The sequence below is a fragment of the Dermacentor andersoni genome, chromosome 5 (assembly GCF_023375885.2).
Source record: "Dermacentor andersoni chromosome 5, qqDerAnde1_hic_scaffold, whole genome shotgun sequence".
In the NCBI taxonomy this organism is placed as follows: domain Eukaryota; kingdom Metazoa; phylum Arthropoda; class Arachnida; order Ixodida; family Ixodidae; genus Dermacentor; species Dermacentor andersoni.
In genome coordinates, this window is record NC_092818.1 from 77,516,970 (window position 1) to 77,541,650 (window position 24,681).

Consider the following 24,681-nt stretch of genomic DNA (forward strand, 5'->3'; position numbering starts at 1 on the left):
TTTTAAGCACATTGCAAAGTATCAACTGTTTGCAAAATAGCAAATAACTAAATAAATACTGCACTGCAAAAAAAAAAAAAAAACGTTCTGTTACTAACGAAAGTTACACATTCAGAATATAACATTTATAACATCACTATTGACATCAAACAATTTAAAACTCCATTAAAATTCGTTAAACTTGGTATGATCAGAAAATAGTATGTTTTGTATTGCATGTTTTAATTTGTGAATTGTTTAGTTTGTGTCATAAGCGCCTTCTTACTTTTACGTCATGTTATCAGTCATGCGCATTCGAAAAAAAAATGTTTTGCAGCCGCACGACCCACTGGGAGGGCAGATGTGGGAGAGACATAATTTTCGAGTTGTGGTTCTGTAGTCTAAAGCGTCCATACGACCATCCCGTCTCTCCAATGTAAGCTCTTGCACAAATAAAAGAGATATGGTTCACAACACGTGCATTTCCCTTGACATACGATAACTTGAAATACCGTTGGCCTATGAAACACCTACCAAAAATGCGTTCACGCGGGGCTGATTAACGACAAATGGGATATCGCCTTTTTGCTAAGTGTCCCTTGCAGAAAGGGAGACACGCAACGTTTTTTCTGGATCCAAAGGGGCATCCTCATGCGCCGTTCTTTAGCGGAAACTAGGCGAAACGCAACGGTGAGAAAAAAAAAAATATTTTATGCTTACCAGTGACGGACTTTGTCTGGCAGTCAGTCAATAAAATCAATGAATCAAAATTTATTCATCTGTAGGAGAGTCAACAGTCAACTTTTACCAAAGTGATACTTTGAAACCGTCGCACGCTCACGTCACATCGGTCTTTGACAGCTTCGTCCCTCTATGGCTTCACCCACACACTGGTTTACATGGTGGCACATTATTTGATTGGTTCTAGTTTTTTTTAAGATCTCAGAAAGCATTGTATACATTTTTGTATACCAGCGTATACCAGCGTATTTTAACAACTTGCACACAGCTGCGCAACGGGAACGCTAGTGAGCCTTGGCGCAACGCTGATGCGGCTAACCAGAAGGAAGAATCGGCTGGGCGAAACGCTGTTCGCGCTTCACTACCGAGCTGATTTAGCCTTTGTACTGAGTTAAGTTGCCAGGAAGCTGTTGGCATTTGATGAACGCGCGTTTAGAAATGCACAATCAACGCCACTTCTTCGCAATGCCTGAACCAGTGAAACGTGAGCGGAGGAAACCATAAACGACACTCCCCTTGAAACTTTCTAATGCTGTGATGAGACAAAATTTACTTCGCCGTCCTTTTTTTTTCCTCTTTACTCGGTATTGACCTGATACACTATTTTCTAATGTTTTGCTGTCAGTCTCAGATTACAGAGGCAGTACCATGTGTTCTGCTGCGCCGGTTATTGAAAAGTACTAAAAAAGACCGCGCCGACCGGGTGTTAGGGGCCGCATTCCTTTTGGTAGGGGGTCATTCTGCATAGTGGAATGGGGTTTACTTCAAAGGACTAGTTCGCCTATGTGTCAGTGGTATAACGTAGGCGAAGGCCACAGGAGGCGACGAAGGCAGTTCGGCTGCTTACACCCCACCCACACTTTGGCTTGTTACTGGCCACTCTTTCAGTTCCTTCTTAAGCTCTTTTAACTTTTTCAGCCACGGAAAAGACACCAACATCTAAACATCTTGTGACCTTTTCGGAGCGATGGGAAAGGCCGCTGCACATTGGTGATCCCAATTACCCTATCGTGGCACTTATTCTTACGAACACGTGTTGTACACGACTAAGAAGACCCCTTGAATCCCTTGTCCAAGAAGTGCAAGACCTAATAGTGCTAGTGTTACCAGTCTTTTATTGCGATTCTTTTTTCTGCTTGAACATGCTCAGGAAAAGCGAATGCACGTGCAGGTTGGCCCTTTGTATATATTCTCTGTTCTTAGTACAAGTTGTTAGCTCAGAGCCCTTCTGGTGCTTTCTTTATTATGGCTATATTGTGCTGCATGTTAAATTAAGTTCAACCAATCCTGTCAACTGTCCATCTTGCTTTATGGGAACCGTGTCAGTATCGCCAGCTCTCATTGTCTTAATGGTGGCCCTTGTTATCCCCGAATGAGCGTTAACCCGTGCTAGTATTACTCTTATGAACACTAGTCAACTAACGCTAGTCAAAGAGCAGAAGTAGATTGGCTTACTCATACATGACCTCATATGGAAGGCATGGGTAAATCAAGTCGCGTCATACGCCCTAATGAGAGTGCTCTGTCTTGAAATTTCCAATCAGCACATGCTAAAGGAAAGCTCCTAAACAACAGCAGCTTCGTTATACCCGTGCTTTAATACGCAAAACTTCGTTTGTATCCCGGCTACAAATATATTAATAAAAGAAATAAAAGGTATCTAAAGAAATGTGTACTTGTCTCTCTTTCTCCAGTGACCACTTCTCGCTGGCTAACAAATGTTAAACGTCCTCTCTCGGCGGAGTGTACTTGACCGTCACTACAAAGTGACAATAGCAAATAAAACTTACCTTATTCCTCCTCAGAACTGGCAGATCTGAAACATCACACATGCGTTATGGTGCTATATTAGGACGGCATAAAGTATGTATTAGCGTTTTTATATAGAGCTTAGCATTAATAGTTCCAGTCTGCACACCTGAGTCTGAAACGAGAAGACCTTGCCAGAAGTCCCCAAACTTTAGAGCAGTGCTGTTTCAAATCTGGATTTTTAATTACTTGTTCATTCAAGATTCGGTTAGGAAATGGAATAGTTTGTCTGCATGAAGAACTTGTAACAATTTAGACATTTCGTTACTTGAAAACCACTTACGTGCCTCCCGACGATGCACTGTAAGTCTCTTGTCGCGCAACCTTTTACATACCTTGTTCATTGTGTACTGTATTGCTGTTTACTAGATTCTTACTAATGTCTATACCATAAGTTTTTCACTTCACATTGAGTCCAAGGAATATTGTATGACATATATTCATTCGGTAATCACTCATTTTTTTTACTGTGTTTGTTATGCTTGTGCGCTTGCTTTAATAATTCCTCTAATGATTAGCAATATGTGTCAAATAAAAAGAATAAACGCGTAAATTGTCTGTCGGGGTGTTTTACGCATAATTAACAACAGACTTCTTTTGGCATCACACAATCGACCTACAACCAATGTTTATTGCACCGGAAGCCTTTCATTGGCTATCACTTCAAGAGTATTATGGATAGATACGATGCCCAGTCCCAACGAAGCGCTCGAACAGTTAATTATCACTGATTACTTTTTACTTAGCGCTGATGACATACCTCGTAAAAAGGAGCGAATTTGTTGTTAGCTTTCCAGTTGCTAACTGTGTTTGCCAGAGGAGTGCACAAGGCATATGCATATTCACATAGTTGAATTGATCACATTCGGAATATTGATACGATATCCTTCCTCAAACTTTGAAAAAAACAAATTCCCTCCTACAAAGTCGACGAAAATGCAGATCATAAGCCGCTCTTCCCAGTATTGTTGACGATATTAAACGATGAATATCCACCCAGCTCAATTCAGCGGAAGCACTACAGCGTGATCCAGCTCCTCGAAGAAGGAAGGATGAGATTTGGTATGAAGTTTACGCAACGAAGAACGACGTCACTTAAAAAAGGCACTTTGTTCCGGTTCATCAGTTGCTATCATTAAGCCATGCTATGAAATCATCGTGAATGGACACGCGAATGCTGCTGGTCGATCAACACATTAAGCTACAAGTACCTTAGAATGGTCGTATCGCAGTACTCTGACGAAGCTGCAAAGCAGTTGACTTAAATTGTATATCGGATCCGGCTTAGTTTCGAAATAAAGTTTAGCTGCTTTCTAATTCATAATTTGCGGCATATCCAGTGTGCTCTGATGCCCTGAGTCTGAAATTCGGATAAGCTAGCACGTGCTAATCTCGCCCCCGAGGACATAGTCTGCGAGGAAACATCAACGCCTCGCTATGCAACTTAGCGACGAAGCAGGAGATCGTGATTCCGTGAGCCGCACCTGAGAGAGGTGTGAAAGAGGACGTCAGCACATTAATTTCAAATTTACATATTTTCATAAAACTGACACTTCGGCTGAAAATCGCTTTAAAAAAAAAAACATTCTCAGAAAGAACGGCATAATACATTAATTTTGTCAGCTCCAGATCAACAGCAACAGGTGACATCTCATTTGATTGTTGAGCTGCAGAGTTGTCAGCATCGGGCATAAATTTTCCTTCTTTAATCATTTTGTTCATTTTCGTAAAATAAAAAGAACACAATCTTACACCCTTACTACAAGTCTGCAACCAGCTGAAACTGGCATTTTTCTATGAATTCCATCAAATTTTGTTTGAGTTGATTCTGCGACTGCCTAAGGAGAACTTATGTCTGCAATTAAGCTCTACTTGAACAAGGAAGGCAAGATGACTCGTCTTAAGGATCGTAATGACAGGCAGCACTGTGTCAACTTTGATCGCATGCAACAAAATCGTCAGCCATTTGTATAGCTTTTATACAGCGTATACTGTGCTCAGGCAGTCGCTCTTGATCCCACCACATGCCTTCAATGGTAGGTCGCTGTCTTAACAGAGCCTTTACAGTACCAGCCTCGATGATTATGACACCAGAAGGTAGTAAGGCTGCTCAGTGCAATCGAACGGTCAGATAGCCGAAATAAAACCGTGATAGGAGGTATACCTTGTAGAAAAATAACGAAGAAGAAGCATGTTTAAGTCAGCACGACAAACCGGTCAATGACCAATCGTGGGCCACATTTCTGCAAGTGAAGTGAATTTAGGCAATGAGACATCTTTAAGGACTTTGAGATAAATTCTTTACTGTTTTAAGGACTGTCAAGTTGTTAAGTTTAAGTTACTGTTTTAAGGACTGAGATAAATTCACAGACTTTCTAATATTTCGCTAATGATAGGTCAGACATCACTGTAGTTGCCATCTGCTCTTACGAATATCTTTAAGGCGTCGTAAGTACTACTCATTTGGCCCGCTGTTAGCTTTTTCAAGTTGCCTTCGTAGCTCACAGTCTCGCTACGACGACGACCTATACATGTGCACAGACAGCCCCAGACGAACACCAACGGCGAGGAGGAAACAGGCGCAAGAACTCCGCAAGCGACGTGCCTCGGAGCGGGACACGCAACGGGAAGCCGGTTTGTGTGGCAACCTCAAGCACGGCCAGCCAGCAGTTGGTTCGTAAACATATGTTTACGGCTAAGCTGTCCAAAGGGATTGGCTACGCCTGTGCTTCGTGCCGGGGACAGGTATGACAGAGTAGGTATTAACCGCTGGGCGCGGCGCCGACCTGTCCAGTCACGTTGTTGCCAACGATGATGGAAGGCTGCCGGCGCGGCCGAATGACGGTGCGCTTCCAGCACGCGCCCTCCTTCTCCGCTTCCGAAAAAACGCGCGCTTCTTTTCACACGCGAACATGGCGCTACGACCCAGCTGCGGCTTAACATAGCTGCTTCCTCTCCTGTGAATCTATGCCGACGACTGAGCTAGTACCGTGGTAAAGAATTAATAAGACCCAAATATGTAAAAAGGACAAATAAACGCGCTCTTCGTAACGGCGAGAAAACAGACACAATGCACACAAACGCCCCTAACCGACTGTTGGATAGAAGGGAGGGGTCAGAACAGTGGATAGCTAACAGGGCATGCACAAGTACCGCTAACCAACTGTTTAATTGAACGGCGGCGTCAGAGCGGCGACCACTACGAAATCCTTAATGAAAGGGAGGCGTCAGAACCGTGAATATAATGATGTTTACTGTTGTGACTCCTCTCTTTCAATAAATAGTTGGCAGTGGCGCGTTTTCTATGTCGTGTTTTCTATGTGGCGTCGGTTTTCGTGCCGTTGAAAGACGAATGTTCAGCAAGCCACACCAACTTTGAACGGTAACAGAGCCTTTCAAATGAACGCGCCTTTACGATTGTTTGGAACAGCGATGTTCTCGTTCGCATGCAGAGTATATTGGGGACAAACTATCTAATTGCATGTTCGAGTGGTCGCTATACGTCACGTCGGAGATCTAAACGAAGGCCTCGTGATACAGAAACTCAGCTTTATGCTGTGAGCAAAAGTCAGTTCTAATAACAATAGAAAACCAACGCTAAAATTTCGCTTGACTACAGCAGCGCCGTAACACACAGCACAGTGACCGGAGGAAATAGTTATTACTGGACATGCTTTTATTCCACGCATGTCAATTACCCGCTCATCTTGAGGCACGTGTACAACGTCTGGGTAGACTGGGAGCTGGCGTGTTTGAACGTATGAGCGCATGCGCTTTTCAGAATGCGCATCGCTGCGAACGGAACAAGAGGAAGCTTTAGCTCGGCTGCTCCTATCTACATACATGTAAAAGGAGAATTCGTTTTTCTCGGCAACCGCTGCACCAAATTTGACGAGGTTTGTTGCATTTAAAAGAAAAAGTTAAAATCTAACGAGTTTCGGTTTTGAATTTTTGAGTTAGGTCGCCAATTTCTTAATAAAAATTGAAAAAATCAAAAATTTTCAGGAAACAAAACTATCAGGTTTACAACTCTGTAACTCAACAACAAAAAATGATAATACAATTCTATGAATTGCATGTAATAGCACATCGAAAGCGGACAAAATTGATATGTTACACATGAATATAAAAAAAATTCGGTAATATGGAAATACAGCTTTTGCTGAACCCTTGTAACGAACGTAACAAATTCACGTAAGATGTAAAATGACATATCGAATTTGTCCGCTTTGAATGATCTAATGGATACCGTTTACAGAACCGCGATATCGGTTCTTGATGCAGAGCTATGAATTTGTAAACATTGTGCTTCTATTTTTTCCCGACGACCGAATATTTGGAAATCTTTTTAACAAGATTCAGGTCCTAAATCGAAATTCCGCTTCCAACAGTCCCTAGAACTGAACTTTCTCTCTCAAATGCAACAAATTTCATTAAAACTGGTCGAAGGGTTATCCCAGAAAAACGTTTTTACATTTTACATGTATTTGAATAGGCCGCGTCGGAGTTGGGCCCGAGCTAAAGCTTCCTCTTAAGCAGTCGTGCTGGGCTTTATCAATTGCTGATATAGATGCGCGTCGGTCATCGTTCAAGATATCGTACCAGTCCCTTGGTGTCCCTATGGGGCTGCCTGAGCATATTTTAGTAGGACGATCAAATTACTGTAGTGTCTCGTAGCCAGCGCTGGCTTCCTATAGTAAAGCTAGATTATCGCTACTAGTCCTGTTGATTCTAATAATCTAAATATAAAGAGCTCTTTGACGGCACTCGAACGAACTGTCAGAGAGCTCCTAGGGGACCAATGGAATGTGCCATAAGTGAGCTGTGTTTCTAGTATGCCTACTGGCAATTTAGCTTGAAAAGTTTGCTATTATTTATTATTTACTATTCTATTTTATTATAGATAACCGCCCACCACACATGAGTCCAAGCAGGAAGGTGCCACACAGGTAATCTGTAAAAAAGGAAAAGCAACCAAAGCATAAATAGAAATATGACAAGAGCACATGAAAATATTAAAATAAGCAGCGCATAAAATAACACCGTAACTCACGTGCCAAATTATTTTCGTAAAATACGCTTGCAGGTAATGTATTCAACCCTGCTACAATTTAGGGGAGGAAGCTTTACTGGAATGTGTTTCTCTTAGCAAAAATCGCAGCCAGTTACTTATCCCGAATGTGCCTGGTTTTCACAGTGCTGTTCAACAATATGCAGCCTGCCGCCATCGTTCCTGCAATGAACGTACACTCTTAAACAAATGTACACCCAGAAGGGTGTATATTTGCCACACAATAACAATCGTCATCAGTATTGCTTGCGTTTCCTTCCTTGAAAACGCTGCGCTCGCTACTTTCCTGTCGAGAATGCTCTGTCGTGGTTTTAACGGGCATGTCATTCGTGACTTGGAAGTACCGGGCTCGCCGCTTTAAAGAAAGGTAATGCGAGCAAGACAGATGTTTATTGTTGTGTGGCAAAAGGGTGTAACTTTGCTTAAGAGTGTATGAGGCACTCTGAAACCTGCGCCCTCCTCTGCACTTACCTGCGGTGAGAGCTTATTCCCTACAAATGCCAATTCGTTCTGCCCATTTAAAATTTAGTTTCGTGGCACGTTTTGCACATTCTTAATTATTCAGCAGTATACTGCATTAAAATAGATTAAGAATCTACGGTTCCTCAGTGAGTGTTGTCAAATTTACAAAATGTGGACACCATGCCTGAAGTACCTGCGAAAGAAGAATCAGACGTGACAACATGTTTATGCGTTGGTATAGTGTTAAAGCAAACTGCTAAATTTGTACCTAGAAATGTTTTGAAAAGGAACGTCATAAGTAGGCATTTTTTTCTCATAGTTATGTATTCATTCTTGTGACCATTTCTGTTATGTATTTATGTACTGCATAGAATCACTGTACTTCTGCTCCTGCTGTATTGCCATAGGGGCAGGACCTCCGTCAAGCTGAGCTCACAGCTTTTTCTCTTGTGTCCTCCTACCAAAAGAAATAAAATTGAATTGAATTGAATTGAACTGAGTCATATCATACCCAGAATTCCTTTAAAACGCACATGCAGCCACTTCAAATAATGCTGCTGAGGTAAACAAAACCTTGTCAGAAACAATAAGAGAAGTGAACCTGACACATGGCGACAGACTGGCGCCCAGAGCAGAGACCCAGGCATATACATTCCAACTCCTTTCAGAAAATGCTTTGCACATATTATTCAAATTTGTCTCAGGGGTCTAATAAAGAGTGTTTCAAAATGTATGCGACACGTTTTAAACAGCAGTCAGTGTTACTGCTTTCGATTAGCTATCCGGGGTGCACAGTTGTACATACAGCGCCTGAACGGGATATAGACTTTTACGACTTTTCCTCGACAAGGTCACAATTGGAAGAAGAGCGCTGCTTGCTTGCAGACTTTCCTGAGACTGCTAGCAGGGAGAGAAGTTATTGTTCTTAACCAAGTTTTCTTTTTTCTTTTTTCAACTCCACTGCGTATGAAGGGCAAGGTGTTCATCGTTTCATCGGTGTTTACGCATATAGTATAAGCTGAAATGTGTAGGCATCGCATGCACGCAGGCCACTGCGAGCTGCCATTCGCAGAAACTTGCGCGAGGGTAAGAAATACATTGCAACGGGCTCCTATACTGCTTTAAAACGGTGTTTTCCAGTAGAGTCAGCCAAAAATGAGATGCGATCACCACATTCAGCTCTAGCTTGCACAGCCCGTTATTTAACTTATCAATACAATAAAGGACGAGCATGCAAATAATTAAAACTTCTGCATTTGTAATGCAGGTAATGTGCGTTTACTTCCTTACCTGCGGCAGCTTATCTTTTCGACCACTTTATATCGATTTTCCTCCCTAGTTGGTCATTTAAGTTAAACATAACATTTAATTACCCCTGTGTTGTCCCTAGCTTCATTTTCTGCTTTATCTTTTTTTCTCATGTCGCTGTAACGAACAATAAACTGAGCCCTTCAGACTGATGTAAGCATGTACATCATGAGCTAGAAGAATACGCAGATCTGAACACGGAAGTTCGAAACTACGATTTCAAAATCTCAGCAAATTTTTGAATGTCAACATATTGCGCAGACTCCGACAACTACAGGGCTGGTCGCCTGCGTTTTTCCTTCTCTGCTGGGTGTTTGATCTTTCCCCAGCTGCATCTATAACTGTAACCTTCCTATATAAATTTGGTATGAAGGGTTTTTTTCTACGCTTCACAATGTTTAATCCCGACCAGACGAGTTTGCGCCAAACCTTAAACTTCATAAATTTGGTATCTTAGGAGCCACGAAGCACTTGCAACGTAGAGAATAACACGCAGAATGACGAATCGATAAAGGTCCGAAATTATCATTTTAAATATTGGTTCATATAGCTTGTGGTAACGCTGATGTCATTCGCAGCTATAGGTACCAGCCTGCAAAAATGGCACGAAACATACGTAGTAGGTGTTTCAGGTAACCTGAACCAAACCTTAAAGAATAGTGGTACATCTTGGGTGAATGAGGCCAACAGTTTATTGTTCGTAGACGTGTTCACTTGAGAATAATATATTTATAAGTGGCATTAGTTGGCTAATTATTTAAATTCAACTGCGAAATTTTTTAGACATTTGTTTTAGCGCATAAGTTGTACTTGTAAAGGCTGTATGGCGTTAACAGCAACCCCCATTATAGTGGTTTCCGTTGCCGTTATATTTTGCGTTGTAATTTTTCCTGGGCTCTAATTTTTCCTGGTTTACAGCGTTCTCGATTGTGTTCCCAAAGAATGAAGCCCGCATGCCCATCATAAAAAATTCCGACTAGAGGGCGTTTCCAACCGTTTTCAGTGCCAGCCTAAGGCTTATAATTTGGGATGGTAACGTGGATTTCTATTATCACAGCGTTGGTGCTGGCGTGCCTCTCTGACTTATACGCTGGAAGAGATGGCGAATCGCTTTAATGTGCAGTCTAGGAGTATGGCCGCTGGGTGTGCTAGGAGCAAGTGGTGGTATTCTGCCTCGCAGTTAAACTGATTACATCAGCTAATATATTCATTCAATACTCACGCATTCTGCGCCGTTTCTTTCAACTCTGATTCACGTCAGCGCTAAGAAACAAGAGTTGCATAGGTAATTGTGAGTATGTCTTACAATTCTATAGGGAGTCGCTACGTACACCAGAAAATTTTGTAATTAGTTACGTATGCCCAAAAGATTACAATATTTCCACTTTCCTTTTTGTGATTCCCCTTTATTGGTCCATTGGTTATTAACTGCCACAGTATGGTTAGTTAGGCTACTGAGAAGTCCACAGTGCCCAAATTGTAAAACAAACAAAGCACCAAAAAAGAGAACGATATTGATATATTAAATAGAAATATCCAGAACCTTTCACAATGGCTTACACGTCTTTAACTCACAAATTATTTGCCACTTGCATCTGAAATTTAATAACAATCTTGTTCGGGCCACTTATAAGCCTCCGAAAATTATCGCATTACTGCAATCCGCCTCTGTCGCTACTGCAATTTGTGTACGGAAACACACAATGTGCAACACCACCGCTTGTCTCACTGAATTACAAACTCACTTTAGTTCAGGGGTGTTGCTTGCCAAAACCACGATCTGGTTATGAGGAAAGCCGTAGTGGGGAACTCTGGATTAACTTGAACCCGCCGTGGTTGCTCAGTGGCTATGGTGTTGGGCTGCTGAGCACGAGATCGCGGGATCGAATCCCGGCCACGGCGGCCGCATTTCGATGGGGGCAAAATGCGAAAACACCCGTGTACTTAGATTTAGGTGCACGTTAAAGAACCCTAGGTGGTCGAAATTTCCTGAGTCCTCCACTACGGCGTGCCTCTTAATCAGAAAGTGGTTTTGGCACGTAAAACCCCATAACTTTTTTGGATTAGCTTGAACCATATTGGGTTCTTTAACGAGCACTTAAGTCTAGGTACACGAGCGTTTTTTGCATCCCGCCTCCTCCGGAATGAGGCCGCCGCGGCCGGGATCAAACCCTCGACCTCGAACGCAGCGGTGCAGCCAGAAGAACTGTTTCCCTAATGGAAGGCTTGCCGGAAAGAGAAGCTGGTGACGTCATAACGACTTCGAAATCGGGCTGTAGAAAACGTCTAAGTATATATGCTTTTTGAAAAGACGGCAACGCGAAAGGCGCTCTCTATGGCCCCGCCTTTGCTCTATCCTCGGGTCGGCGTTATCACCGTGTGTCCACAAGTAATCATCGCGGCAAAATAGATGAGAAAGTTCAACGGCCTTTAGCGCATATCTAATGTCCCACAAAGAGTGAAATACGCCTTCAAGAAAGTTGACGTCAGGGCTTCAAGTACAAGGTCCTGTTCCTCGGAAAGCGAGCGACCAAACGGGGACTACGCCTCTTTGCAACACCGAAATATTTGCGCATGCATGACGAGGGACATGACGCCTTGCGCCGTCGGGCCAGTTTCCGCTCCGTTCGAGACGTTTGATCGAAAGAACGCATCCACCCGCATCCTGTCGGCGGGCACTGAATTAATGCGACATTTCCCTGAGGCGGCGGTCCATGCGGGGTCATTACTCAGCCGCGCATTTGGTGAGGATGTGACACGAAACTCGAGACGGCGTTTGCTGTGTCACAATCTAAAGAGTTAAGGTGCGGTATTCTCGCGTGGTCACTTTCGAGGGATGCGATCACTTTCGCGAGATTTCGCGTCACTCAGAACACCGTTCCTGGCATCTGTTCCAAGCTCGCCATCTCCGCGCAGCGTTGGCAAAGCTATACTTCGACGCATCTGGTGCCGAGACACAAGAAGTGTCGCGAAAATGTTCGCTTCCCCGAAACTGATCGCGCTAGAATAGCTCCCGTGGTCTCGGCAGCTGCACATTACACGGAAAATGCCATGGCATGCAAACCTGCATGACGTCCTGCATCAAAAGCTCACGGGTAGTTTAGGCCATTGGAAACAGGATTAGATGCTCTTTAAAATTTGTGTCTCGTCATTTGCAAGACTTCCTCCTAAAGGCTACAACGTGTATATATATATATATATATATATATATATATATATATATATATATATATATATATATATATATATATATATATATATATATATATATATATATGTTCAGCTATATAATTCGTTTAAGAACTGCAACTCAACTAATTGCTAGTATGCTGTCCTTGGTTATATTGTTAGTTAGCTGCTTATGAAATCAATAATAAAAATCGGACCCCTCTGTTTTCTTTCTTCTCATTCATTACATAGCGAGGGTCTCGAATCCAGCAGCTTTGATGCCTTCAGGTAGCGTATGTGGGTTTACTGACCAGTTGCCTTCGCCCAAAAAGTTCACGTAGACGTGACGCCTATGACACAAGGGATGTTCGTCTACATTCGCCGCCAAGGCCATGAATGGTGGCACTGGCTAACACTCGTAGGGCTAGTTAAATGGTGCCTAGAAAACGGATGGGAAAACAGCGCCGTGGTAGGTCAGTTAGTTAAGAGCGTCGCACGCGTAATGCGAAGATGTGGGTTCGTGTCCCACCTGGTGCGAATGGTTTTTTTCATTTCCATTCCTTTATTTCCGTCTTCGTTTCCATTTACTTATTATTTATTTAATTGAATTAAGAACTGCAGATAATTTCCCCCATGCTGACATTGGTGTCATTCTTTGCTGGCTTATGGTATTACGACATATGATTTGTAATGTGTTATCCACATCGCCACATATGAGTCTTATTGCTTTGCTAGACCCCATATAGTTATATTGCCTCCCTAAATACAAGGACTACATAGACTCTATTTCAGACGTAGTAAGTGCCTCTTTTTTGTGTGCATGTTCGTGGGTGCTGTGTTTCGATATTAGCACTCACGAGGGATTTAGTTTGTACCGCTACAGGAATCTTTGTATTCTATGATCTATCCAGAAATTTTCGTGCACATGTGTTCATGTCTGTGGGTGTGTGAACTTCAAAACTGATGACGTCGCATTTTTGCTTTTTGCCTCTAACATTCACGTCTTTTTGAGCCCCTTTTCGACAATTTTCCGCGTTCCACTTATGGAGTCATAACTATTACCTCGAGAACGTATCAGGTCTCAGTTTACCACGGTTAATAACCTATCCTGTGGTAACTAGTACATCGAGTCACGAAGCGGCAACCCTTTGGTAATGCAAAAGATCACGCACTACTGCCTTCACGGTAAAGCATTGCCAAAAAAACAACGAAACATCAAAGGAGGCATCAAGATGACATTTCGCCATTGGTAATTAGTCTAATCACACAAAAGCGCACAGCGACACACACAAACGAAATCTCCTAAATTGCCGCCTACCGCCACCCGGAGTCATTCATCAAAACGCACATACGCCCTGCAGTCATGAACGTGCAGCAAAAAGGCGAAGCGCAAGGGCGCTTCGGGGGTTGCTGTGGCAGCCCTGGGGATCACTGTCATCAGCGGGGCCACCTATTTATCACCGGAGGGCAGGCCCGACTGCGCAGAGACCCAGGGCGCCCTACAGTGGACATCTTCCGGACGGCACGCGAGGACACGGCAGCTCCGGAAGGCGTCGGGACGGCACGGGCACTCGCGCGCGAAAGATAGGGCTTATCCAGCACGGATCATCCCCTCCTGTGCAAATCAGACAAGCCCTGGCCAAGCTGGCCGCACTGCCACTCACGGTCCGGGAACTCATCTCCTCTCCCTCTTTTTTTCATCCCTTTTGCAAGCACCTCATATCTCCCGTCTGCATCGAGGCCGGTGGTACCTTCAGTTGGCCGTGTTTCCCGATGCACGGAAGGTTGAAGCGCGACCCTGCAAACAGGGAGATACTATAGTCCCTTGCGGTCTGCCGCGTAATGGGAAACATTACGACCTCGTGTTCTGCGATGAGAGGATTTGACGTACTCGTGACAAATAAATGAGCGGATTTTGTCACCTGCCGAAGAACTAAAAGAAACAATCAAAGACGTGGCACGAAAGAAACTGCAGCGTTACAACGCTGCTTCGTGTTGCATTGCTTGGTTCATCTTGAGACGCAACAACCCAACCAAATCAGCACCCGGTGATCGTGATCTTTATTTAAGGCCACTGCAGGAGAAAAGAATCATCTAGATATGCTCAATTACCCCTGCCTGATACCAATCGAGCATAATCTCGTTACTGCAGCTAATGCTCTGGTAACCTGGACCACGTTTCTTTTCATTGAACACCTCTTGTGTGTCTCCAACAGTCTGCATCTCTACAATGGTTTACGCTCTTTTGGTGCGTATCACTTGACACAACATTCGTGGTATCACAGGGGCAAAAGAAATGCCCGAAGAAACATTATATGAAGGTTTTCTTTTTTTATACATTTCTTTAATATGACGCATGTCGTGTTCATTCCTTTGCTCTTCAGTTTACAGAGGAGTGAATTTTAATAATACAGCTTCTGTATACGAAAACACAAAGCTTGCTGTAAACGTTATTCAATGACTCGGAGACTCTGCTGAAGACGCCTTGAGACAGACTTTCAGCAGAAATTTCTAAACTGTAATATATCTAGTGAACTTTACGTCGCATGCAGGTTGCAAGTATAGTAGTAAATAGTAAAACATTTCTTTCACAAGAAAAATTGATAATGTGTCTATAAGGAAAACGGATAGAAAATTGCAGCAGTAGATGTAAATAGGCTCTTAATAACAAACGCATTGCGTCACCTTTAATTCGGTACTTTCAACGTCAGTGCAACTTCTTAATTGTTTCGCTATCAGAATGCGGTTTTCATTTCGCTTAGCGAATTATTTCCTTATTCTCGTCAGGTGCTTGTGCCTGTAGCACTACTTGTGCTATTCCAGGACATGCACGCTACACGTTCCGTGTTCTGCCGTCAGACATCGTATATGTCATATCTTGACTTATTGGTTTTGTAGCAACAGAAGAATATCGCGTGCCTATAATGTAGGTATTTTTATTCACCTACCCTGTTACCATCATATGTGCTACAACCTACAAGCCCTAAATTTGTACATGGCCTGCATCGTTAGGTGTAGTTTTGCCCTTACCTTTACGGACTGATTTCTGTAGCTGCTAAAGGCAATTGACGAGATACATGACAAAATAAAATTTCTTCATCAGCATATTTGTGTAGCTGCAAAATGCTTGGTCACGCGAACGGTTCCAATTATTGTATTCTATGCCACATTAACACATGCGACTTTACTATGCTCCTTGTGCCATTTATTTGGAAACACAGGCATTTCTTCAGGCGTTCACAGACAGATCAATTCGAGCTTTTTCTCTCTATCAAGAGGCATTTGCTTTCTTCTTCGCGGTGCGGTGAAATGCTCTTTCAATTCTACGAACTTCAAATCCAGTGTTTCTTTCCGCCAAAGAACGAAGAAGTAATTAGGCAAGCAATCTTTCGTCCCAAAGGAATTGTCATTCCTGCATGCGAACATGGAACGAACAGTTTCCTATGCGGTACCAAATACAAATTGCCGTTCCCACGACATCGTTAACGACACTCATTACTTCTCGTGCACGTCTGTTCCCACCCGCCGCCTCTGTTCTTGTGAGGGTACAAAAACAAAACTCGGTTTTATTTTCTGGGCGTACAGAATTGTTGCAAGCTAACGAAGGTAAATTCGTGCCGCAATCCTCATTTTCTAAACATACGCGATGTAACGACAGCAGTCGGAATACCCTACATGATATGTCTGTCGAGTATGTCCCGGTCAAAAAAAAAGAAGTTAATAATAAAGCAAAAGGTAACCAGGCGCTGTCGTCACACATGAATTCTTCAGTTCGCCTCACGTTGACAGGCGACCAGGTTGTCACGCATCTTTCCGTGAAATCAATCAGCAACGTTGTTCATCTCCTGGCGTGATCGTTAACCCAGATCCCATTTCGTGTGCTCGTCATCGCAAGGTTTTTTTTTGTTATGTCGTTTGCTGCCGTAATGAGAACGGACGGTAGATTTATGGTCATCCGTTCGCCAGAGACAGGACTATATGACAGGTTCTATATTTAGGTGGCCGTCGTTATTGCTGTGCGCGGAGATCGGTCCTGGAAACGACAATTTGGCGCGCTGCGACGAGAATGAGCAAACAAAAAGTGGTTCCGTGACAGTAATTTGTCGAAATTTGGCTCGGGACTGTCATTTCTGCTGTTTTCCCTGGGAATAATGCCATGCACGCAGTTGTTAATTACGCTTGAGCTTGAGCGCGAAAGATATCACTACGTGAACTAAACAAGGTGAATTTTGCTCAGCTTCTGGTGCTTCTTCACATATCTGCCACAAGCAACACTCAGTGTTTTGCGCAACTTTTGTATTCCACACTAACTAGATTCTATAAGCTGATCCTTTTATAGTTTGCTCGCTTGTGAGTTGTTTTTTCTTTATTTTTAACTATGGTGTCTTGAGTTCTACTTATGTCATGTGACATACCTACCTCCTCCTTATGTAGTAATTTGGTGGTGTTCTGGGCACCACCAAACTTCATGCCTTCATAAAATGGGAAACAATATACTGCGAGGCGGATGGTGCCTTGGATTGAAATTAGGCTAACTCTTGCAGCGTTAGTCTTTTTATTTGTGCATTTAATAAGACCTTGTCAGACCGGCAAGAGAGGTGGTGTAGCGTTACGCAAGTACAACTCGAAACACCATTGTGTAAAAACTCATGAACAAGTAAATTACGAAGAAACTGTTTAGAGAACGAAATTAGTCGCGCAATTCAAAAGGTATTGGAATGCATCGAGCGCAAAAAAATAGCGGTAATACATCAACAAGGTTATCATCGTAATCACTCTCATCATCACCATCATGGGCAGCAGCAGCCGCCGCCATATTGTTTTTTTAATGTCCACTGCCGGGCGAAAAACCTCCTTTCTATGCAAAAGAATGCCAATTTTGTCCGGTTGGTACATCTAGAAGTGCATCTTTGTATCCGTTTTTTCGTCCTGTCTCACGCCTTACTCTTGATAAATGTTATTTGTGCACCACTTGAACGAGGACCAGGAAACGACAAACACAAGTGCAATGTCCTTGTTCCTGCGGCGCGCAAATAACATTTATCATGAGTTATTACCAACTAGCCCAAACCAATACACTCCTTATTACTCTATATTTAACCCCTTCCCCTCTATTTGAACAGCTAGCACATGTACCAGGGCAAAAGAAAAAAAAAAGATAGATTTGCTTCCAAACAGCCTGCTTTGAAAAAATATTCAGGTTTGATTTTTGTCCCTATTGAACTATTACTACCAGGGGTACATTAGGGATTTAACAAGTGGTAATCAGTTATCCGTCTAACCTTGGGATCCTACATAGTCTATAGAAATCCTGCGCGTTGGATGCTTTTCTAATCACATACCTGTCATCTTTTTCTTTTTGATACGGATGCCCATCTTCATCTACTCCATGGCCCTCCAGGCGAGCGTGCCCAAACTCGCACACATCTGTATCGAAGCGACACCTTGACGAGCGACTGGCGGAATCCTCTTCCAAGCCCGTAGAAGTCATTACCGAGCTGATAACACACCTCAGGTTGGAAGACAACTGGAACAAAGTGGGAGAACCGGGACCGGAGTTTCGGAAATAAAATTTTGCTCTCCCCCACCCCCTCCCCAACCCGTAACGTCGTGGTTTGCAGTGACCCTAGATCCTTATTAATATGAATCGTCTTTTCTTAACATGTCATCACTTCAGCTTTCTTTATTTTAAGGCAAGCACTAGGTCTTTCATGCCCTAACACTCAGAATGAGACCATATCAACGCCTAATCTACAACCAAACCTTTATAACTTCCTTTTTTTAACCGTTCAGCATGGAAGTCTGACAAAAACTGTGGCTTATTTTTTGAAAGTCAGGGGACTTCACCTGGTAGTCGAGTAACTCGAGATTTACAAGAACAACACATGAAATGTGCGCCAGCTGTAACGCCAGATGCAATAATCTTGTAGTACACGTGGCCTAATGCTTCCAATTTCACTCGGGACAGTCGTTCACGTGTAGAAGGCTCTCGCTCACGAGAATTACAGATACTCCCCTTTCGGCAGTGGCTGCACATTTCGTGCGCTTGGGGTCAGTTTAGGGAGTAATGCGAACCGCGCAACTACACCTATTCTTTTATTATTATTGTTGATAAATATGTGTACAGGAGACGTTGGCATCCTGGATTATGCCTGCTATACTCCTCCTTCTTTCTTAGGAAAACAATACATATAAAAAATGGCCCGCGCAGTCAAACAAGAAAGACGGGGACAGTACATAACAAAGACAGACCAGCTAAAATAAACACACAACCGAGATCAAATATCAAAATAAAATGTAAGTAAGGGTCCAAAAGCGGTAATGTAGAGTTCACATAAAGTTCAAATTAGCACATTGTGTGCCACAACACACAAGATTTGCACAGCAAGAAATGGCATTTGAGATTATTAGCTATTCTACTTTCGGTCATCATCAGAGTTCCCGGACTGAGGCACAAGAGGAGCTTCTTTTGAGCACTGTCTCATCGAGAGCCCGACAACATGACCAGTAGCGAGATGTACTTCGCACTCGTCTGAACACATTAGATAAGCGTTCATTCCCTGCACAAAAAGTGATTGGGCGCTGGTCGTGCCCCAACAAACAAATATCAACTTTCAAGGCTCTACGGTATACTCTCGGTGACAGTAGCGATAAATTCTTTGTGAACTGCAGTTTACATGCGTTTTTATTTTGGTCTATGTTCCTGTGACCTGCTTATGCTTGTTCATGACAATGATGAAGATGGTGGTGATGAGGATGAACCTCTGTCATGGCTCGTGCCCACTAAGGGAAATAGGCCGAGAATCGGGCGGCAGGAGGTAGCTAAAGGAAATTCTTTGAAGATGATAAACGCAAAGTAAAAGAAATACAAAAAAGGAGATGAAGCAATAACCAGACTAGTATTCAAGGGAGCAGTCAGGCTAACTGAAAGGAGAATATTAAAGAGGCCACAGTCTTTTACTTAAATTTACTTTAAAATTTACTTTTATTGACGTTCAGAGGCATATGTATGTTCTCTATCCAAGTTTCAAGAGTACGTAAGTAATTTTGTAACGATTGATAAAGTAAATGTAGATCATCATTCGATGCAAAAAATGCGATGTCATCGGCATAAACGTATACCTGAATGTCCTGGAGTGAAGGGATGGAACTTAAAAATATATTAAATAATACAGGAGATAACACTGACCCCGCGTTTTAGCGTATACCTGGATGATGCACATCCGCTTTGAAACAGTACAATTCCCTTTCCCTTAAAAATTCTGAAACCCATGCCGTGATGTATTTCGGAAACCTGTAATTCTCTAGTTGCTTTACCAGTACGTCATGCTCTACAGAATTATAAGCTTTAGCTACATCTAGTGTCAGTAATGCTGAATATTCTACTCGGCGACGAGCAAGTTGTATGCGACTCTCTAAGTCTACGTGTACACACCACATCGAGCACCCACATTTAAAGTCTGTTTGACTGGGGCTAAGTATAAAGTTTTCAGAAATGTAGGTTGCCCTTCGGCCATTAAAAAGTCTTTCTATTAGTTTAACCAAATTGTACGTGAGAGAACTCGGTTTACTATTATCTGAATTACATCTACCTCTCTGTTTTTAAGTATCAGAATTACCTCAGCAATTTTCCATTCTGAAGGTATCCAGGCATTCTTTAGAGAGTAATTTACCATATTCAAAATTTCTTGCTGAGATAATTCATGCAGAATTCTTATCACGGCTGTGGTAACTCCATCTGTACCTGTCGCTGAAGAAGGCAGAGAGTGAACAACAGCCACCAATTCCTGTGACATCCCTAAATTCCTCGAGCGGTAATAGTTTCAATAGATACGGTGGAACTATTGAAGTGAATCTGTTTTCTAGTGCCTCCCCAATATTTTCCAATAATTTGGGCAATTCACGTGGCGAAAGGACAAAGAGTTAATATTTGCTGGATTCGGAATCATCTTTCGAGAGCGTCAAAATCTAAAGAGGGCTTTCTTTAATTAGATTTAAATAGATAAGTGAACTTATTCATATCATACTCATCTTTGGCTTCAGCTACCGTACGCTTGAAGGATGCAGCAATAAATTGGTAATCACTCCAATTGTTTGGAAACTGATTACAAAGAAGTTTGTTCCAGACAGCTTCTTGTTTTCAGTGAGCACGCATACCTTCTGAATTCCACCGCGGACAGACAGATTTGCCTATAGGAGGTTAAATTAAAAGCTGAATTTTTTAAGCAACGTTTTAAAATTGCACAGAGGCTCATAGCCCCAATATTATCTTGCATATCCGCACGGGAAAGCATCGCAGACTTCAAGTCCTTTTGAAATTTGTCACAGTTTACAAATGTGGTATCACAAGAAATCACAGGGAAATACAATAGGAAGGCGATCGCTGTTTTTAGCGCAGTCTATAGTATTCCACGAGAATATAGTCAGAGACGAGCTGCAAAAAGTGAGACCTATGGTCGATTGAGACTGGTCGCGAACAAACCTAGCAACTTTTGAATTTAAATTTAAATTTAAACAGGATAGATTATTATCAACAGTCCAGTCCCACAGGCGTTTTCCACCTAAATCGGTTTTAAAACCCGAAAACACATGGTGAGAAATAAAGTCACCTGCGCATACTATGGCTTTTCTGCAGGAAGCAAGTGCGCTGTCTAGAGATCGGGTATCCTGCACTTCTATTACGAAATATAAGTTAACTAAGGTAGAAGGGGAGCAGTATGGGAGTATTATGTCTAATGCTGAAATTTAGCATTCGGTAGACATACATCGATACGAAAGCGTGGCCTTGTGACTAAATTTAGTTGAAATCAAGAAAACCATGCCACCACATCTGGCAGGTTAAACCAAACGAAATAATCGGTAATCTTTTAGAAAAAACTTTTGATCATTAGAAAGCCAGGTTTCTTGTAAGACACTTAAAAGTGAGAAGAAATATATGATAAATCTGTAGTAGCAGAAATAATCGAACGGCAATTCCACTGCAATATCTTTAGGAAACCTATGTTGAAGATAGAACGGCAGCGGAAGCAACCTTATGCAAAATTCTTTCATAAAGGTCCTCTTGGAGAGGTTCTCTTTTACATTTTCTTAGCTTTTGACTTACGGGAAATTTTGGGGGGAGGAGATCTGGTGCGTTTCAGACTCTTAAGTTCTCTGTCTATATCCTGGAACTCTTCATAATAGTTCGTTAGTGGTTCTGGTACCGTCTGCTCTACATGAGTAGAAGGTCCTACACAAGGAAAGTCAACTAACGAATTGGCTGACGATGTTTGCTTTTGAGCTAGATTTAGTACATTAGAAACTTGTGATGCCTGAACCTGGGTAGAGGCAGCACTAATGAACACTGCCAGCTGACTAGACAGCATTTGTGCCAAGGACTTAAAAATAGTTGTCGAAAGACGTGCCATAGCCTTCTCCGTAGCTTTCTCTACTGCGTCTGCTATGGCCTTGGATACAGAAACATCTAGGCCAGCAGTGTGACGAGCTGTTACGTCTGCATACCCCTGGGCTATTCCGTGAACCTCAGTCACTGTTTCCCTATGTGAGCATCGCCTGCGTTCCACCACTTCGAGTATTCTTAATTCTCTGTCCTTCACATAACATTTCGAATAGTCTGTTGCGTGAGATTCATCACACAAACAACATTTCTCTTCCTGTGATTTACATTCTGCGCTGTCATGATTTTCTCCGCAAAGCCAGCATCCTGCAACCTGCAGCCTTTGATGATGTGCCCGTAACGCCAACATTTCAAGCACTGCAGTGGTCGTTGAGAAAGTGGCTTTACTCTATATATGAGAGGCTATGCCTTGATTTGAGATGGATGGACTGTTCCCGCGAATGTAACAATCACCGATTCCGTAGGTGACTTCTTGTTCTCAGTTACTCGGCTACATCGGTATACAGACACAGCACCGCGACTGAAAACCAGTCTCCGAAGGGTTCAGGCTCACGTCTACCCCACGAACTAAGCCTTTCGAACAAGCAAGGTGGGCTGGAATAAACGGGCTCACCGGATTCGTTGCAAACTCGGAACAATTGAGGAGGTCTCGACCACACTCCTGCTCTGACGAATGGTACAGAATACCACTACGACCAAATTTACAGGCCTCGGTGATGTTCTGGAATGACGAAGTAGCCTTCCGAGCTCCATCTGAATGGTTTTCGGGTTCTTCATCTTTATGAACCTCCCCATCAGTAGGCACTTGCTCAGATTACACTACAACAAAATAAGATAGGCACTAGGGCCACAGGGACATTATTGATGCCACTGCGTCAAAAAGTGTCTATCGGCGCCAGCCGCAGAAGAACATAATTACTAGAGCTCAATCAAGTGTTACTAACTATCGGCCACTCTCAGGCAGGGATGGAAGCTAACCAAGGGGAATGAATGCCTTTGGTTGGGAGAAGAAAGAGAGATCAGGTTAGTCTACCTTAAGCTCGCGACACGCTAAACGGAAAAGTGAAAAAAAAAAAAGAAACGATATGCAAGTCACAAAAAACGAAAATACGAAAAGAACTGTATAATACCGGCCCCCGATACTTGACCACACCGCCAACGGGGCTCTTTTCAGCTCTTGTGGAATTCTTGTATTGGATTGGATAGGATTGGATATCCTTCTTCGATGGCGCGTACCCACGGCGGGGGATTGGACAAGATTTGGATGGTATTAGGAAGATGTTGGTATTACAAAAACTGGTAAAAGTGTCATGTGGAAGCGGATAAAAATATTTTTTGAAGAACTTAAAAAAGAAACGTGTTGAAACAACTATGAATTCTTGTGCTCTCGTAACCTCTTTCTTTTCTTGGCTTTCTCTGTGGTCCATAGACTTGCTATGTTCGTGTTTTGTTATTTCCTTATATACTTTTGAAAGTGCTTTGATATTTTGTAATTCTTTTACCTTGTATTTTATTTATCCGAAATGTATTATAGCCGGCCCAAGCCGGCCAAACCTCGGACGCTTCACTTGTAACAAGGAAAAAGAAGGTGGATGATTTTAACTCTTGGCGGACATATTCTTGCCTTGGCCGATAAAGGTGCTTGTTTGTTAGAAATTCAATTTCTGTGCAGACACCCAGGAGCTCTTTACACACGCATATTTATAAAACTGTACCTTAATGTTTGTTGACGCAGGCTTTTTGCCCAAATCACCCTGCACTAAATGTTTGTTGACTTGTGCGCTTTGAACGCGTCACGTCGGGGTTCAATAACTTTATCACGGTATCTTCTGTCAATTCCGTGTTGCCACAGAACTGAAGGATTGGTGACGTTTCACGGGCGAGCCGGCTTACTCTAGAAGATACACAATTTCACTACTACTTACCTGTATGCTACTTCAATGGCCGCAGCACCAGCACACTCTCGTCACCAATACAACTTCAATGCCCACTATCGACATTGTCAAATGTAACAGTTTCAAATATCATTACGAGAAGTAAGCACCCCAATTTACTAATTACTGTTGCTTATGTCTCTAGTCTAACGGCACGTGGTCGTTCTAGGGGACTGGCTGAAACTCGAACAGCACGAAGATAAAGGATTAGTGCGTGGAATTCGAAACCCCGTAGTCGCTGGTACTGCTAACAAGCTGTCGCAAATACATGTACTTCTCTGAGACCAGTGCTGGTCCTTTTTACTCTGATCGTAGTTTTCATCTTGGCTTTGCCACAGGCACGTGTAAATATAGAAATAGCAAAAACATACTGTGACGGTTGAAAGGATGACTCTTTTTAACGCTCTGTGGGGGCTAGCCAACGAGAGATAGCAAGGCATTTTCTCAGCGAGGTAAAAACCTGAAGCCAAGAAAAAAATATTGAAGGAATCAAGAGGTTCCCGTGGCTGGTCGAAATGGTTCATTCGTTGGTTTCGGCGTCCTAAAGGCATACACTTGATCTATGGGAGACGCCGCAAAGTAAGATTCAGGATCAGTTCTGACCGCCTGGGATTGTTTAACGTGCACCTAAATCCAAGAGCGTCTTTGTATGTCGTCCCCATGGAATTGCGGCTGCCGCAGCCAGAAGTCTGTAAACCATCACATCATGGTCAACAGCAGGAAGTGATGCATGCAACGTAATGAAACAGCATTTCTTTTAATGCATGCCATTTAAGCACCGCGGCTGGTGGCTGGCCACGATAGAGGGAGTG

General features: G+C 42.8%; 1 long non-coding RNA gene across 1 annotated transcript; it reads right to left on the minus strand.

Moving 5' to 3' along the window:
- Nucleotides 1–14,156: 14,156 nt before the first annotated feature.
- LOC129384761 (uncharacterized) lies at nt 14,157–23,308 on the minus strand. Its single transcript, XR_008612411.2, has 3 exons — nt 23,066–23,308; nt 17,881–18,065; nt 14,157–14,336 (listed from the first exon to the last, which is right to left on the minus strand). It is a non-coding gene; the product is annotated as an uncharacterized lncRNA (long non-coding RNA).
- Nucleotides 23,309–24,681: the final 1,373 nt, after the last annotated feature.